This window comes from Martes martes, assembly GCF_963455335.1.
Source record: "Martes martes genome assembly, chromosome: 13".
Taxonomy (NCBI): Eukaryota; Metazoa; Chordata; class Mammalia; order Carnivora; family Mustelidae; genus Martes; species Martes martes.
This window is the reverse complement of record NC_137901.1, coordinates 29,407,950-29,424,649: the sequence shown is the minus strand read 5'-3', so window position 1 is coordinate 29,424,649 and position 16,700 is coordinate 29,407,950.

Genomic DNA, 16,700 nt, shown 5'->3' with positions numbered 1-16,700 from the left:
TTATGATAGTTCTACTGATGACAGATTCTCTTTTCCTTCTTTATTTCTGCCTTATTCTCAAAGGATTGTTTTCATTGGATTTGGAGTTCAAGGTTGGCAGATTTGGGGTATGTTTTAGCATTGAAAAATGTTGGACCACTTCTTTCTGGCCTCTGGATTCTGATGAGAAATCCTATGTCATTCAAATTGTTTCTCCCATATAAGGAAGTTATTATTTCTCTATTTCTTTGCCTCTCTTTGTCTCTAACTCTCAGTGTGTATCTCCGTTTTCCTCTCTCTTTGTATTTCTCTCTGTCTCTCTCTCTCTCTGCTTTTTCAATTTTTATTTGTTTCTAGTTTTCAAAAGGTTATCTGTGATATGTCTTGGCATGGATTTCTTTGAGTTCATCTCATTTGAAATCACTCAGCTTCTTGAATATGTAGGTTTATATTTTTTGCTAAATTTAGGAAGTTTTCTGTTTATATTTCTTCAACTAATTTTTTAGCCCTGCTCTCCTTCCCTCTTCTTCTGGTGACATGAAAAGTAGAAGCTGTTATGACCCTACCAGTCTCTGCTTTTTTTTTTTTTTTTTTTTTAAACTCTATTTTCTCTCTTGTTCAGATTGGGTAATTTCCATTGTTCTGTCTTCAAGTTCATGCATTGTTTCCTTTGTCATATCCATTCTACTACTGAATCTACATAATGAGTTTTCTACCAGTTACTGTACTTTATTATGTTCTAAAATTTTCATTGGGTTCTTTATATTTTCTGTTTCAGGAGACTTTCTATTTTTTAATGTTTTATTATTATTATTTTTTAAAATTTAGTGTGGGGTTTTAGTCTTTGTCAGATAATTCTCTCTCTCTTTTTTAAAGATTTATTTATTTATTTATTTATTTGAGAGAGAGAAAGAGAGAGAGCATGGGTGCACAAGGAAGGGGCAGTGGGAAAGAAGCAGACTCTGCTGAATGCAGAGCCCAATGCTGCCTGAAATCAGAAACCTGAGATCATGACCTGAGCAGAAACCAAGAGTCCAACACTTAACCAACTGAGCCACACAGGCACCCCTGTCAGATAATTCTGGCATCACTGTAATCTCAGCATTATCTACTGATTTTTTCATTCATGTTGAAATTTTCCTGGTTCTTGGTATGGCAAGTGATTTTCAGTAGAAACATATATATATATATCAGTACTATGTTATGAGACTCTAGATCCTATTCAAACTTCTCAGCTTTCTCTGAAACTGCTCTAGTGGGGAACGGGGCGGAGAAGTGTTGTTTCACTGCTGCCAGGTTAGGGTAAGGAGGGAGGGTCTTCTAATTACTGGAGAGGTGGGAGACCCTACTTGGTCTTTACTGAATTCTCCCTCGCTTGGAAAAGGAATAATGCTTTGTTACTTCCTTCTTCATGGTCTTGGCAATGCAGAAAACAGGAGGGGGCTCATTAGCCACCTGACAGAAAAGAAAGTTTTGGCCTCTCTATTTCCCTATTGGTTTTCTCTGATACCACCCAGTAAGGTCGGGGTTGGGATGTTTTCTTACAGTCTGGTGAGTGTGCAAGTCCAGGTTCCCTATGTGGCTCCTATCTGAGTGGGTAGGGGTGGGGACCATGTTTTTTTTCAGTGGTGTTTGACTAGAATAGAGTGACTGTTATCTAAATATTTTGTGTTTTCAGTCTGCCTCTTTCCTGGTCCCTAAACTAGAGTAAGCAGGCATTTGCAAGAGGTTTTTTGGGATCTTTTTGTTGTTTTGTTTTGTTTAATCTGCTTACTTTGCTCTTTCCAGGTTGCTGCTTGGTTTGGTTCCAGGTCTGAAACACATGAAGCAAATAGAAAACTAGGAGAATTCACCACCATGTTGAACCTTGTATCCCAAGGTCACTATCTGGTTTTTCTTTCTATACCTTTCAGTCATCTTGACTGAAAGGTATAGAAGTTAATTTCACATATAATGTCTAAGATTCTTAGTTGTATTTAGTGGGAGAAAGAGGGAAAAACACATCCAATCCATCTTCCCTGAAAACTTTGTTTACCCATATGTATAATTTTATTTTTTTAAGATTTTATTTATTTGTCAGAGAAAGAGAGAGAGCATAATCAGGGGGAGTGGCAGGCAGGGGGAGAAGCAGGCTCCCACTGAGCAAGGAGCCTGATGTGGGACTCGATCCCAGGACCCTGGGATCATGACCTGAGCTGAAGGCAGATGCTTAACTGACTGAGCCACCCAGGTGTCCCCTTATGTATAACTTTAAATATACCATCCACTGAGTGATCTGAAAGCACTTAAACAAAATAAAACTATTTTTTTTAAAGATTTATTTATTTATTAGAGATAGAGCATGTTGGGAGTGAGTGGGGGAGGGGCAAAGGGTGATAATCTTCAAACAGATTCTACACTGAGCAGGAAGCCAGATGCAGGGCTCAATCCCATGAACCATAAAATCATGACCTGAGCTGAAACCAGTTGTTGGACCTTTAACAAACTGAGCTACCCAAGCACCCCCAGAATAAAATTATCCTAAAAATATTCTAAATGGCTATCTATTTTAAAAAATATACAACCATTGTATTAGATTGAAGCATTTTGAAGGAAATTATTTGAAACAATTGAAGGAAATTATTGATATTCAAGTTTCTAACACGTAAAATGTCATTTTCATGGGAAAATGATTTGCTATGTTGCATTAAAAATTTTGATGCACTAGGATGTCACTAGTAATGTCATACCAGCTCAAGTCAGAGAAAGGAGGACGGCAGAAGATACTCATAGTTAACTTCAGTGATATTATACTAATCTTGCCAGCAAATTACAAATTAAGACATCCTTGGCTATTTTTATGTTTTAATGAGTTAAAACTACTTATTAGGTTTGAGTTGCAAATGTCAGGTATTTCTGTCGAGAAAAGCTATGTAGACTGTGCTTTCCAAATATTAAGTGGCACTCATGCAACATAGTCATCATAGCATTGTTGATTAGTAAGAAAATTTTCTGGTAAATGACAGCAAAATGTCCTGCCCTAACAAAATTAGTTTATTACAATAGCTTTTCAAAACATGGAAGTAAAGTGTCTTAAAAGGGTAACACCTTTTTCTAACGTAGAGAAACGGTGCTTGTTCAGTTTTCTGGTCTGCACAGAGGATAGTCTGAGAGCCAGATATGAAACAGAGAACAGCATCCTTCCTCCTGGAAGGGACGACATTCTTTTCATAGGGAGAAGCATTATTTATTTCTGATAATCCTTATCTATTGGATGCATAATAAAGGTTAATATTTCCCAGATTCGGGAAATACATTTTCAGTGTTTAGGGAGCACCTTTACTTATTTTTGAGTTTAAACCTTTCTATATCTTCCTAGATAGCTTAAATAAGCTATCTAGGGCTACAACAGATGTCATTTTAAATACATAGTTGCATATTCATATAATTTTGTTAAAATAAATAAATTATCTAACCAGTATCTCAAAGGTCAATAAGTGCTTTCTAGTTTTTTGGTTCAAACAAAACCCACTTAAGTAAACTGCCAAGGTCAAGTGCTAAATGGTAAAAATATCAGGGAGGAGGTTGGAGGATGAATTCTGGACACATACACACTTTTGACTGGCACACTTCCTAGAGTGGGACAGATTGTTCCCAACTCTTGCCTGGTGGTTACTGTTAGCAATACAAAGCCATTAAATGCAATAGTGACCTCAGCATCGAACCTCACCCAAATAGCCTCCAGTTTCACAGCTTGAATCTCCAATTGCATTGATTCATCTCCATCCCCTGTCTAGATAGTCTTCATAATGAGAGCTTTCTCCCCATGGACTGAACTTGATTTTGACAATCCCACTCTTGGTAATCACAGGGCTTTGAACTCATTCCCAGGCATGAATTTCCACTGACTATTGTCAGTCAATCTGTTCACTTCCAGCTGTTAAAGTTCAGAGTCATTGGACACAATTAAGAAGTAGAGAAAGAATCTTCTTCCATCACATAAATGGTGATGATGTAATTGGAAAAAATCACTCATCTGATTACACACAGTTCTCCAGTTTCATTTGTAAAAGTTTGTCTCTCCAACTACTTTATAAAAGCTATAAGGGGAGCAATCAAGTGGTTTTCTTCTTTAAAACTCACAGAGCCTATGCATGTGGCTGGGCATAATGTTAACAGTTAATTGATGCTTATTGGCTTGACTTAATGAGCCTAGCTGTTTGTTATATTTTTTGAGGTTAATTATTTAAAGGGAATTTATGATTACCCACATGTGGATTATTATTCTCATTGTGTGTCTGTGAGAGAAACTGCTGTGTATGAGGGATACCAAAGAAGAATAAGTAAAAGTACCTTGTCTTCAAGCAGATTATAGACAAATAGAAGTAATAAGATGCAAGATACAAAGAGATGCATCATGGAAGAGATACACCAAGCTAAAGTAGATCAGAGAAAAAAAATAAAGATATCTTTCAACTGCACGTTCTTGGAAAGACTCATGGAAGGGATGATCTTTGAACTGGATTTTTAAAACTAGATATGTGGCAACAGAAAGGAATTTAAGAAGAAATATTTATTGACAATAGTTTATTTATGTCATGCACTTATTTAATATTTACCTTGTTATTTAGAAAATGTTTGTGCTTATCTCCATTGAATGATTTCTGACATGGCAGAAATTATGTGGATTAGAGTTCAGAGATCATAGCAATATATCCTGAAGGGCTTGATTAGCTATAGATTCCAACTAGATGTGAATAAGGATCACATGTCAACTCTAAAATTATTATTTTTAAAATGTAATTTTAGAAACATATTCATTTATTTTGCACATTCAAGAAATGGTTCCTGAGGCCATGCTATGTGAAAAGCATATTGATTTTTACTCTACTTAAAAAGGCAATCATGAATTAATATATTTCACCATCTATTTATTTGAAAAAATATGTGGCAAACAAGCTACAATGCTAAGTGTTAAGTATTAAAATGGAAATTTTTTTTCAGTAAATCTTTTACAGCATGCAGATGTGGGAGAAATTAATTTTGTATGTGAAAGTCAGGGGAAGTAAGAAATAAGAGAACACATTTTAGTTAGATCTTACAGAATGAACAGTCTTTTAAGAGTGTACCTTGTGGACAACATATACAGATTAGGACTTTCTAGGGCAGAAGATAAAGCTGAAGCAAGGCATGGAGTCATATCATCAGTTTATCATCACGATTAGTGATAAAGCCCTGTGTGGCCAGAGATAGTTGGGTGGGACTCAAGATTTAAAAGGCATGTAGCTCCATCCATGTCGTTGTAAATTCCAAGATTCCTTGGTTTTTGTTTTTGTTTTGTTTTGTTTTGTTTTTGATGGCTGCATTATATATACACACACACACACACACACACACAATATATATATATATATATATATATATATATATATATATATATCTCACATCTTCTTAACTGTTCATCTGTTGATGGACTAGAGGCTATTATGCTAAGCAAGAGAAGTCAATCAGAGAAAGACAATTATTATATGCTCTCACTGATACATGGAATTTGAGAAGGAAGACAGAAGATCATAAGGGAAGGGAGGAGAAAATGAAACAAGATGAAACCAGAGAGGGAGGCAAACTGTAAGTGACTCTTAATCTCAGGAAACAAACTAAGTGTTGCTGGAGGGGAGACGGGTGGGAGGAATGGGGTGGCTCGGTGAGGGACACTCGGAAGGGTATGTGCTATGGTGAGAGCTGTGACTTGTGTAAGACTGCTGAATCACAGACCTGTGCCCCTGAAACAAATAACACATTGTATGTTAATTAAAAAATAAGAATTTTAAAAAGTCATGTGGAAACACATGTCTAGGGCATAGACAAGGTGAGGGTTGGACATAATGGATCTTAGAATCAGAAACCTAAAGACAATGCTTAGCATCATTGACATGGATAAAAATGCCCTTGAAAAAACTTTGAAACAGACTGGAAAATCAGCATGCTAGATACTGATACCACGTCTGCTACTTACTAGCTCTGTGGGCAAGTTACCTACCTTCTGAATTTCAGGCTTTACTTTCATAAATGAGCATGAGAGAATTAATCCAATTCTTTAGTTTACTAGCTACTTGTGAGGTAACCCATAAACCATAGAACAAGCACTGGCGTAGAATAGGACTCAAAAATTCCTATTACTGTTAATATTGAAGAATGCTAAATGTGAAACCCTAGAGAGCATTGACATTCATGCCAGAATAAATAAAAGAGCAAAAGAGAGATAGTATTCAAAAAGGTAGAAAGAGCCAATGGGTGAGTAATTTCATAAAGCCTCATGGAAAGAAGAGCTCCAAAATGTGGAAGAACAAGACAATCATTGTATTCCACAAGTCCAGAAGGAAGAGACCTGGAAAGAAAGCAGGTCTTTGGTGACCCTTAGTTAGGATAGTTCCATCTTCATTCTCAGGATGGAAGTTTAATATATAGTCTTGGAGGTAAGCAAGAGGATGAAATAAAATTATAATGGTTTGTTATTTAAGGTAAACGGACTGTAGGTTAATTAGAGAATGAGATGGAGTAGATAGTTTTTTTAGAATATGAATGTTTGAATGCACATGCAAAAGAAATTACATCCATGGAGGAGACACTAATGAATAAAATGAGATATTTAATAGAAAATGTCCCAAAGAAGATTTTAAAAATAACATCAAAGGCACAAGTAGAGATATTCTTAATGAAATAAAAAAAAAGTAGGGAAACCTTCTTGATTCAAACAGGAAAAATCTATAAAAATATGGATTTGAGGTAGGGGAGGAGATGTAAATATCCTACTCCTAATAGCTCCTGTTTCCTGGGAAGTTGAAGTCCAGGAGACTAAAACTGAGAGATTTATTAACAGAAAAATCTGGGGGCACCTGGGTTGCTCAGTGGGTTAAGCCTCTACCTTCCACTCAGGTCATGATCTCAGGGTCCTGGGATCCAGCCCCGAATTGCATCGGGGCTCTCTGCTCAGCAGGGAGCCTGTTTTCCCCTCTCTGTTTGCCTGCCTCTCTGCCTAGTTGTGATTTCTCTCTCTGTCAAACAAATAAATAAAATCTTAAAAAAAAAATCTGGAAGGGAGTGGAGAGGCTTGAAACTACTTAGAAAGGAAAGGTTGTGAGTTCAGAATAAGTCAATGTTTTTCATAGCATTTATGAAAAACCACATGATATTGTGGTTATTTAAAAAAAAAAAGTCCATCATAATGGATAAGTGGTTTTCTCTGAAAGTGCTAGGTGGTCTACTCTATGAAGATAGAAAGCTAACAATTGACTTGACCCAAGTAGGAAAAGAATTGAGGACCCCTCTGAGTGTTTTCAAAATGTTCGAGTTTCAGCCTGGGGAAAGGAGATATAAATAGCTTGAGAGGATTAAAGAGTGTAAGATAGTCTGTGCCCTCAAGAAGGTTTTACTCTGGAAGAAAAAAAAATCATGTATAAGAAAAGGCAATATAATATAAACAATATATAACAAGTACTTTAAAAGTGATAAAACAAATGTTGTAAGGGCTTAGAAAAAAGTGGAATAAACTAGAGTAATTAGAAAAGTTTATTTCATGAAAATCACATTGATAGACCTTTAGGAAGATTTATGAGAACAGCCATGTTCTTGCTATTAGCTAAACGTGTTTCTTGTTAGTTTAAATTTAGATTATTCTTCTATTATTGACCTTTATTATTAGGATTTGGGAAAAATCAGTTTCCATAAAATTAGGCACTCAAATATGTCCCTAGAGAGAACCTAACTATTAGGCAGTATATTGAATCTCCCCAAGAATGATTGTTCATAACATAGATATCTCTGTTCTGATGACAACTGAAAGCCAGGATCAACCTTAAGACTGGAAACATTTGAGCATTTGAGTGTTAGTGACTCAATAGGATCAGAGTTTTGAAAATGGAAAATCATCTACTCGACTACCAGAGAGGAATGATAGGATATGGGCAAGATGCCAGGAAAATATCACCTCTCAAAACCACATGGCCTTCAACAAAACTAAGTAGAGATTTTTTTTAAAGATTTTATTTATTTGACACAGAGAGATCACAAGTAGGCAGAGAGGCAGACACAGAGAGAGAAGGGGGGAAGCAGGCTCCCTGCTGAGCAGAGCCTGATGTGGGACTTGATCCCAGGACCCTGAGAGCATGACCTGAGCTGAAGGCAGCGGCTTAACCCACTGAGACACCCAGGCACCCCTAAGTAGAGATTTTTGAAGCTAACTTCTCACCAGTCAGCCTTCAAAATAGGACAGGTGCTGCAGGTAAAAGCTGAGTGGAAAGAAATGAGTAAGAGCGAAGAAGACAGTTTTCAATACTCAGAGACAAACATCCAGCATTGGAAGGAACTGGAGGTCAGTGCAGCATAGCAAGAAGCTAAAGGATGGAAGAAATGTGCTTTCTTTATTCCTAAAATAAAGGACCAAAGTAAGACAAATACTAGAGTAACCATAGAATGCAATTAACAAGCAATCCAAGGACAGAGAACTTGATCTGTGATGTCTATACCAGAAATAGCCCTAAGACACTCTGGAAAGAGGTGAGAATCCTACCAGTCTTACATTGACATCAAATAAAACCTATCTTGGGTCAACATTTGGGCACCTTAGCCTTGTATTCTATGTAGATATGTTGAATAAACACTAAACTTGGGAAACTTGCATGAGAATATTTAAGAAAAGGAACAGAGAAAGGGAATAAGGAAAAAAAGACTTAGCACTGCTAATGTTTTAGTAAATATTATTTAATATTTATAGCAACTTTCAGCAGATGTTCTATCTTTACATATGAAAGAAGCTTTCAGGAGCATTTCTAAAAAAACTTCTTTCAAAACTGTGAAGATTTATTCTTCTCCAAGATAAGCACACAAGTGCACACACTGAGGTTGCAGTGGTGGATTGATAAACTATAAACACATAGTGGCATAATTCAGGGAAAAACTAAAAACATTTGGATTAAAGCTAAGAGTCGGGGAGAGAAGATGCAGAAAGATCATGCAAAAGTCATCAGACCCATTTGAAAAAAAAATTAGCTTGTGCCACTTTTTTTTTTTTTTTTTTTTTAAACGAAGGTCAAGCAAAGCTTTATTTCGCGCCAAGCATCAAGAATCAGACCGAACGTTCAGGGACACACCTCTTAGAAGAGAGGGCGACCCTTCTCTGTTTTACAGACTAGCTTTTAAGGGCAAAGGCCATGCGGCTTGTGCCATTTCTTAACATAATCAGAGATGACTCATGAAACACCAACTCACCTATAGAGAATTTGTGGAATCCACTGCCTTCTTGAGAATAGAGGTATGGCTCAGTCCTTCCATGTAGCGTTCAAGAACACAATTATAAATTGTGCCATTAATTCTAAACCACTAGGAGTAAAAGCCATAAAAAAGTAAATCCTTCCCAATTCCCTTTGGTTTCCTGTAAAGACACTAAATGCTAAGAAAGTTTGGCTCAAATATATGTGGGATTTTCTCAATCAAGGCTCCTCATTCTTTCCAGTTCCTCAAATCTAAGCCGATGCTGTGTCCCTGAAGGTCATTCAGGACACCTTCTCATCACAATGTCACTACAGAGGAAAACAACATTAAGGGCAGCTTTTTAATGTTTTTCAGGTCTTTGCTGTGTTTGCCCCACGCAAGAAAGGCAATGAAAATCTTTTGAGAGGTAAGATATAAAGGGAAGTGGTTTATTAATAATTAAAGCCACTTGGTAAACTACTCACTCAGACTGCCTCCTATGGATGTGAATGACATTCAGGTTTTCTTAAGTCCAAATGTTGTTAATGCGGTAGTGTTCTGAAAGATCCTCCCATGGGTGCTTACTGTTTTCATCTTTGTGCTGAATCCGTCACTATTTCCCACACATACTATAGTCACATTCAACAATGACTCTGGTCCTATAGAGTGAGGCTTAGTAGTTAAAGTCTTACTGTTTGGAAGCTAGCCAGTCTCCATTCAAATACGCACTGCATTCTTCATTGTCACTTTCTTCACTGTGAATTGGGGCTATTGTTAGCCCAAAGGAAGGTCGAGAAGATTAAATGAAATGACGCTGGTACAGTGCTTGGGAAATAGTAAGTCGTAGTGATTGTTGTGCATTAATTATTATTGTAATTAAACTTTCCACCAGTTGGGATTTTTCTTCTATTCTAACCTATCTGTGTCTTACTAGGCCTTCAGTGTACAGCTTAGGCCCACTCTTCACCAATTATTTCACTACTGATTATATTCACACTCTAATTTACACATTCTATGAATCTATGTAATTTTAACATCTGATAATACAATGTTATCCATAAATCATTTTATTAAAATATTTCCTTTCCTGTAACTAGGTATTAATGAATTTCAGGCAAGGTTTATGATTTTGTATTATATGTATTTGGATTCCTCTTACAACTTTGCCATGAGGAAGGCAACATCATCCCTATTTAATAAATATGAGTGATTTAATATATTATTCTTTCATCTACAAAATGATTACTCTTCATTGACATTGTTAAGAATAATTAATTAAAAAGGGTTTTTTTGCCAACTCTTATAAATTCAGAATATGTCAGGACATCTTCCTGTTGGAATCATTGAAATGTTTGTTTCCTTTTTAAGAAATGAAATTCTCTAACTCTTAATAGATTCTAGATGTCTATATATCCCAGGAACATTAACAAAGGTAACTAAGTCATTGTTATTTTGATTTTTCAAAGAATAAACCAGAAATATGGGAGAAATGTGTGTGTAAGGGGGTGCTATATGAGCCCTAGAATGTAGTACCATTCATGTGCACAAATTGTTAAGGAATTTCTGTCTAATAAAGTGCTAAAGATACTCATATTTCTCCTCTGTTAAAGAGCAGTGTACTTAGGAAACAATTAGAAGAAATTATGTCAAAACCTTACTGACACCTCTAATTTAGAGTTAAATGAAATGATGCCAGGAAAGTGCTTAGGGAAGCAGACAAGAGAATTATCCCGATCAGAAAACCTGCTCTGAAACTAGATTTCCTTTGGAACAATGCTTAAAATGAACAGAAAGTTCTACCTTTGTAGAAGTGCTTCTTTTCAGAGGGAATAATCATCAGAGGGATGACAGAGAGAAAACAAAGTCAGCAAGGAAAGGCCTCTTCTGCCATGAGCTGATGTCTGCATTGGCTAAGAAACTAGGGCTAAAATGCATGTCTCTTAAGAATCCACTCCATTGAGCATATGGGTGCACTGAAATGTTGGCTGACATACTGATGGGACTTTGTTGGAATAATCACTCCTCTCAGAAAAACAGAGAAAAATAAAAATGACTATGAAAAAATACAATCTAAGGGAAAACTCCTGTAAAGATTTGGAAAATATCACTTTGACAGGTATTTTCTAAGGAAAGCTGAATAAAATTACAGAATATGTGTTTATAAAATAATTCAAGAAGGTAAAGAAAGAGAGAAGAGTAAGCACTCATAAAGGTGAAGTAATCTCAGGTCATGAAAGACTGCATAGAAATAAAATCTTATTTTCCAAATTGAGAAGCAGTGAAGGGCAACTAATGTAGAACAACTTGCAGTTCTGTCATAAGATAACCATGAATATGATTAGAGAGGAGATGAGATACATGAAGAGTAGATGCAGGATCTCCTGTAACTTATAAGAACCTCAGAATGGCACACCTAAACAGACAATGTTGAAGCAATGATGAAAGACTTGTACAAGCAACATTCTAGGTATAGAAAATGCTTGTGTCTGAGTCTGCAAATCACCATGCACCAAGAAATACTAGAATGCAAGTTTTATTTTATTTTGAATTTCAAAATGAAAAGAAAAATGCAATAAATCCAGTAGTGAAATACTTCAAGCAAATGATAATCATTATCATTGTCATCATCATCATCATCAATATCAATAATAACCATTAACCATTCTATCAAAAGATAAGTAACATAAGGTCATGTGTTTTCAAGGAATATGATTATGCCCAAAACATTCTATTGTTGCTCATTATATGAGAAAATAAGATGTTCTTAAGCATTCAGAATTACAAGAAATGTCATATACATGCTCCCTACTGGAAAGAATCGTGAAAAGATATAACTTAGCACTCTGTAAAATGAAGAAAAACAAAGAACTCATGAAAGAAGGACCATTATATGTCAAATGCAGGGTTGATGATTAATAGTAGCCCATAAGTGAATATGTCAGAATTTATCCTGGAAATCAAATGCCTGCTGCATAATAATTTAATATTTTTTATTTTAGCTCTGAAACCCCAGGTAATATGAACAAGAATTGAAAGTGGAATGATAGGGGAAAAAAGGAACAAAAAAATCCTGAGCTGGCTAAAGAGTTAGACACCAGAATGTCTAACTGTGGCAGCATATATTGGGAATATGCCAGTTCTTCCCCAATTGATATAGTATATTAAGGCAATTCAAATCAAAATACCAAAAAATTTATACTTACAATGAGAATATGAAAGAGTTTTGAAACAAAAATGGATTGAGGAGGATCTTGTCTTATGAAATACTATAAGAAAATATAAAGCTATCATAATTAAAACTGATGGGTATTGGTACATATAAATGAAAAAGAATATTTTAAAAGTGCAGAAAGCACAGTAATAATTTAGTATAGCACAAATTGCCTTTGCTCATTAAAAAAAATAGTGGATTGTTCAAAATTAAATATTGGGTCAGTTGTCAGCATTTGCAGTTAAAAAAAGAAACTCTAAAACAAAACAAAAAACCCAGAAAGCATTATAGTACTACCTCATAATATATCATAAAACACATTCTATATAAAGACTTAAATATGAAAAGCCGTAAACATGATTGGAGAAAATGTTGGTAAGGATTTCTACTATTTTGTTGTAGAGACCTTTCTACATATGACCAATAGCAAAATTATGGAGAAATTAATTGTCAGACTTGGCAAGAGAAAAATTAAAACAAAATTAAAAGACAAATAATAGCAAATTAGGAGTATTTTCTATGTATATCCCTGAGGAAATAATTATATCCTTAGTAGATGAATAGCACTTAAAAATAACAATGAAACAAAAGAATAAATTGACCACTCTTCTTCATTAGTGGACCCCTCTCTGTCTCTCTAGATAAATTCTGTGTAGCATTTGAGCCTTTTTCATCTTTCAATACCCTGTGATTGTGTACTTTTTCCCCAATAAACTGTAAGCTTATTGTAGGCATTGCGGTCCTTGCATATCTTATTTAACTATACATCCTAAGTCCTTAGCACAGTGTCTAATGCATATATTAATTAATCCATGTTGGTATTACTGTTGAAGACCATGAATAAGAATTCACCAATCAGTACATAAGGCTGGCGATTAAAAAAATGAAAAGTTATATTTCAGTAGAAATAAAAAATGCATGTTAAAAATATGATTAAGATTATAAGTGACAATGCTCACAATTGGCAAAGATACAGTAAATAAATGAGCACTTTCCTACCATTAATAGGAATAAAAATTGATGAAACTTTTCTAGATGTTAGCTGTGTGTGCATACTTGTGTGTATATTCCGACCCAGTAATTGTATTTGTAGTAACATTTCTGAAGAGACTAATCATGATAATATTTTGGGATTTTCTTGCTAGAGTGTTACATCATCACAATTTGTTTTTAATGAAGAAAAAGTGAAAATAATTTAAATATTCAACCTTAGGTTATTGGTTAAATCAAATGAGAGATATTAGTGTAACAGAATAATTCAGTTTTTAATCCGAGTTTGTAGAAGACTATTTAATGACATTTAATGTTTTTCATGAAATTTTTTTAAAAATGTGGATGGTACCATATAATGGTACTATAATGGGCTAAATCTTATTATCCAACAAAAAAGTGTAAGGAACAACTTTAATGTAATGATGAAAATGTCTGCAAATGGCCTGGTATGATAATAAAAGCAAGGTACAAAAAAGACCCGTAGGCCCCTAATTGGAACAAACGACACTGAACTGGCATGTCCTGTATATTTTTTTAAGGCATATTTCATATTCTTTAGGATAGTTGTTTCTGTTAGGTAAAATAAGCATTTCCCTTGCATTTTTAATTTGAACAATTGATTTAGTTAGAAGGAAAAAACAACTCATGTTTAAATAATGAATTCTGGGTAAATGTTTTCCAAGAGGAAGCTCATCGTCAGGCCAGAGCTAGAAAGTTGTTTCTGTTTTAGCTGATGAGCAAGAGAGTGTTTCAGAATGTTTGGTTTGGGGAGCCAGCTTTAGTAGGACCTGAGTACCCCACAAGAGAAACACTTAGGGAAAACCCAGGGAGAGGGAAGAGGGTTTATTTACTTATCTTCTTTCTTACTTACTTACAGTCATCAATATTTCTGTTTGTGTTTTCTAACTTCTGATCTAGGTTTTGATTTGTTATTCAAGTGACAGAGTCTGTGTTCTTTAGCAAGGATACAAGGAAGTAACTTAAATCATTATTTGTTAAGATGCACAGATTTCCCCAACATACCCCCTTCTTCCTTTCCTAGCAAATCCCATTGACCACCACCCAATAAAATCATCTTTCAAAGCTTGTGGTTGTTACCATCTTCTTTTAAACACACGTATCAGAGGAAGATCACTGGAGAGTCACATTATTCTAAACAATTTATGAGAAAGTCTGTCTGACTGTATTTCTTAGTACAAAGGATGAGGCAATTTTTATAAATGATTTATCATTATTTTCTTCTATAGGCACCAGCTGATGAGACAGAAAAATAAAAGTTGATTTAAAAAAAGTAATTAGTTTTTTTTTTTGCTTAAAGCATATATGTATATATATTTCATATACTATTGCATTTTGTAAGTGCACTTTTAAGTTTTTGTGTTCTTTGTACATACATATGAGTATGGATTGGTGACATTCACTTTAAAAAACTTTATTTTCACTCATCTCATATTTGAAGATGTGACTATAAAAGGTACTAAGTGGAAAATAGGAAAGCATGCCAACAACCAAGTTGATGGGAAACATCTGAAAGAAATTAGAGATATTTTCAGGAGTACTTTTCCATTCCATCCTTGTGCCCCTGGCTAACATGTTCTTTGTGCACTGGATTCCAGCTTGGGAGAAGCTGCCAAACACTCAGGATCAGTGCATGAGCCTCATGTCTCCTTCATTGATCAGACACAGCTGAGGTGGGACGTGGCCAAGCCCCCTGCCATGACTGCATGTGCCACTGATTCTGAGTATATATGTACATACACACATACGCACACATACACACCACATTTTTGCCTGCTTTCTGCAAGAGGACAGGTGAGGGAGGGAGAGAGGTTATTAAGATTTTCAAGAAATAAACATTTTTAAATCAATCACAGGATGTAAGTACATGACTTACTAAATCACAGCAACAGCAAATGCCTATAGACTAAGTTTGTCTTGGGACAGGCTATACATTTTGTTTCAGTGTCTTCCTCCCTCCACTGCCCACCTTCAGCAGTCACTCCTGCCGTTCTGTTAGGCTACCTAGCGTGACTCCTGTTAAAATGAGACATTGCTCACTTAAATACTGGTAAAACTTGCTTCTCCGAAGTGTTTGCAAGTCAGTCTAGAAGGGTTCTAAAACATGCTCTTAGATCTTGGGATTCCCAATTTTCTCCTGTTCTGCTCTTCATGGCAGAGCATAGAAATTCTTTCCTGGATGTATTTGCCAACTTACTTCCAGTTGCTTTGGCCTGGGGTAGCTCTGGTGGGAGATTGTAGAGTATGAAAAGGGGAAAACAAAGGTGTTTCTTCTCTCTTTTTGACTGTTGGTGGCCTATCAGGGAGTTGCTGTGACTCCTTTGTGACCCCAACTTTCAGGGCAGTACCTCATGGCTTTCACCTCTTTCAGGTGGCTCTAATTTCTAGGGCCTGGTAAACTTCTCCCTTTCATTGCCTAATCAGAACTATCAGTACTGGTGGTATCCTACTCTTGCTAATCTCTGGGTCACCCTATCATCTCCTGTTTACCCTTACAGCTATTGTAAAACCCTTGTAGCTAATCCCCTATATTAACTTCCTGTATTTACCCGGGGTGGATTTTTTTTTTCCTTATTTGACCCTGATGACACAAAGGAAAGAATGTCAAGTGGCAGGAGTGTGAAGGAGTCAGCTTGCATTGCATGATTTAGGACTGCCTTCTTTACATTATTACAGTACTCTTAACACCACGAATATTTGTTACCACTTGTTCCATCCCATTTTCTTCCTCCCACATGGCCTCCTTGCTTAATATCTCAACTTCAGTGAGATATTTGGGAACATGTAATTTGAATCAGGCAATTTCCTAGCTGCATGACCTGGGCAAATTAATCCAGATGTCAGTTCTCTGCCTTCAAAATGGTATAATACCCATTCTGGTGAACTCCACTGAGGTAATAGGTGTGGCATCATTTTGTAAACATTACAACTCTGCTTGGTAATGAGGCACATAAGGTACTTTACAACTCTGTCCAAATATGTGCATTAAACTATTTCAGATACTTAGCAGAGATGTTTTAATAAGTACTATTTTTTTAAGATTTTATTTATTTATTAGAGAGAGAGAGAGCACAAGCAGGGGGGAGGGCCACAGGGAGAGGGAGGGACAGACTCCCCTGCTGAGCAGGGAGCCAGCTGTGGGGCTCAGTCCCAGGACCCTGAGATCATAACCTGAGCCAAAGGCAGATGCTTAACTGACTGAGCCAACCAGGTGTCCCAGTACTATTTCTTTCTAAGGGGACTGACTCCTCAAGTATACCAAAGGTGATGG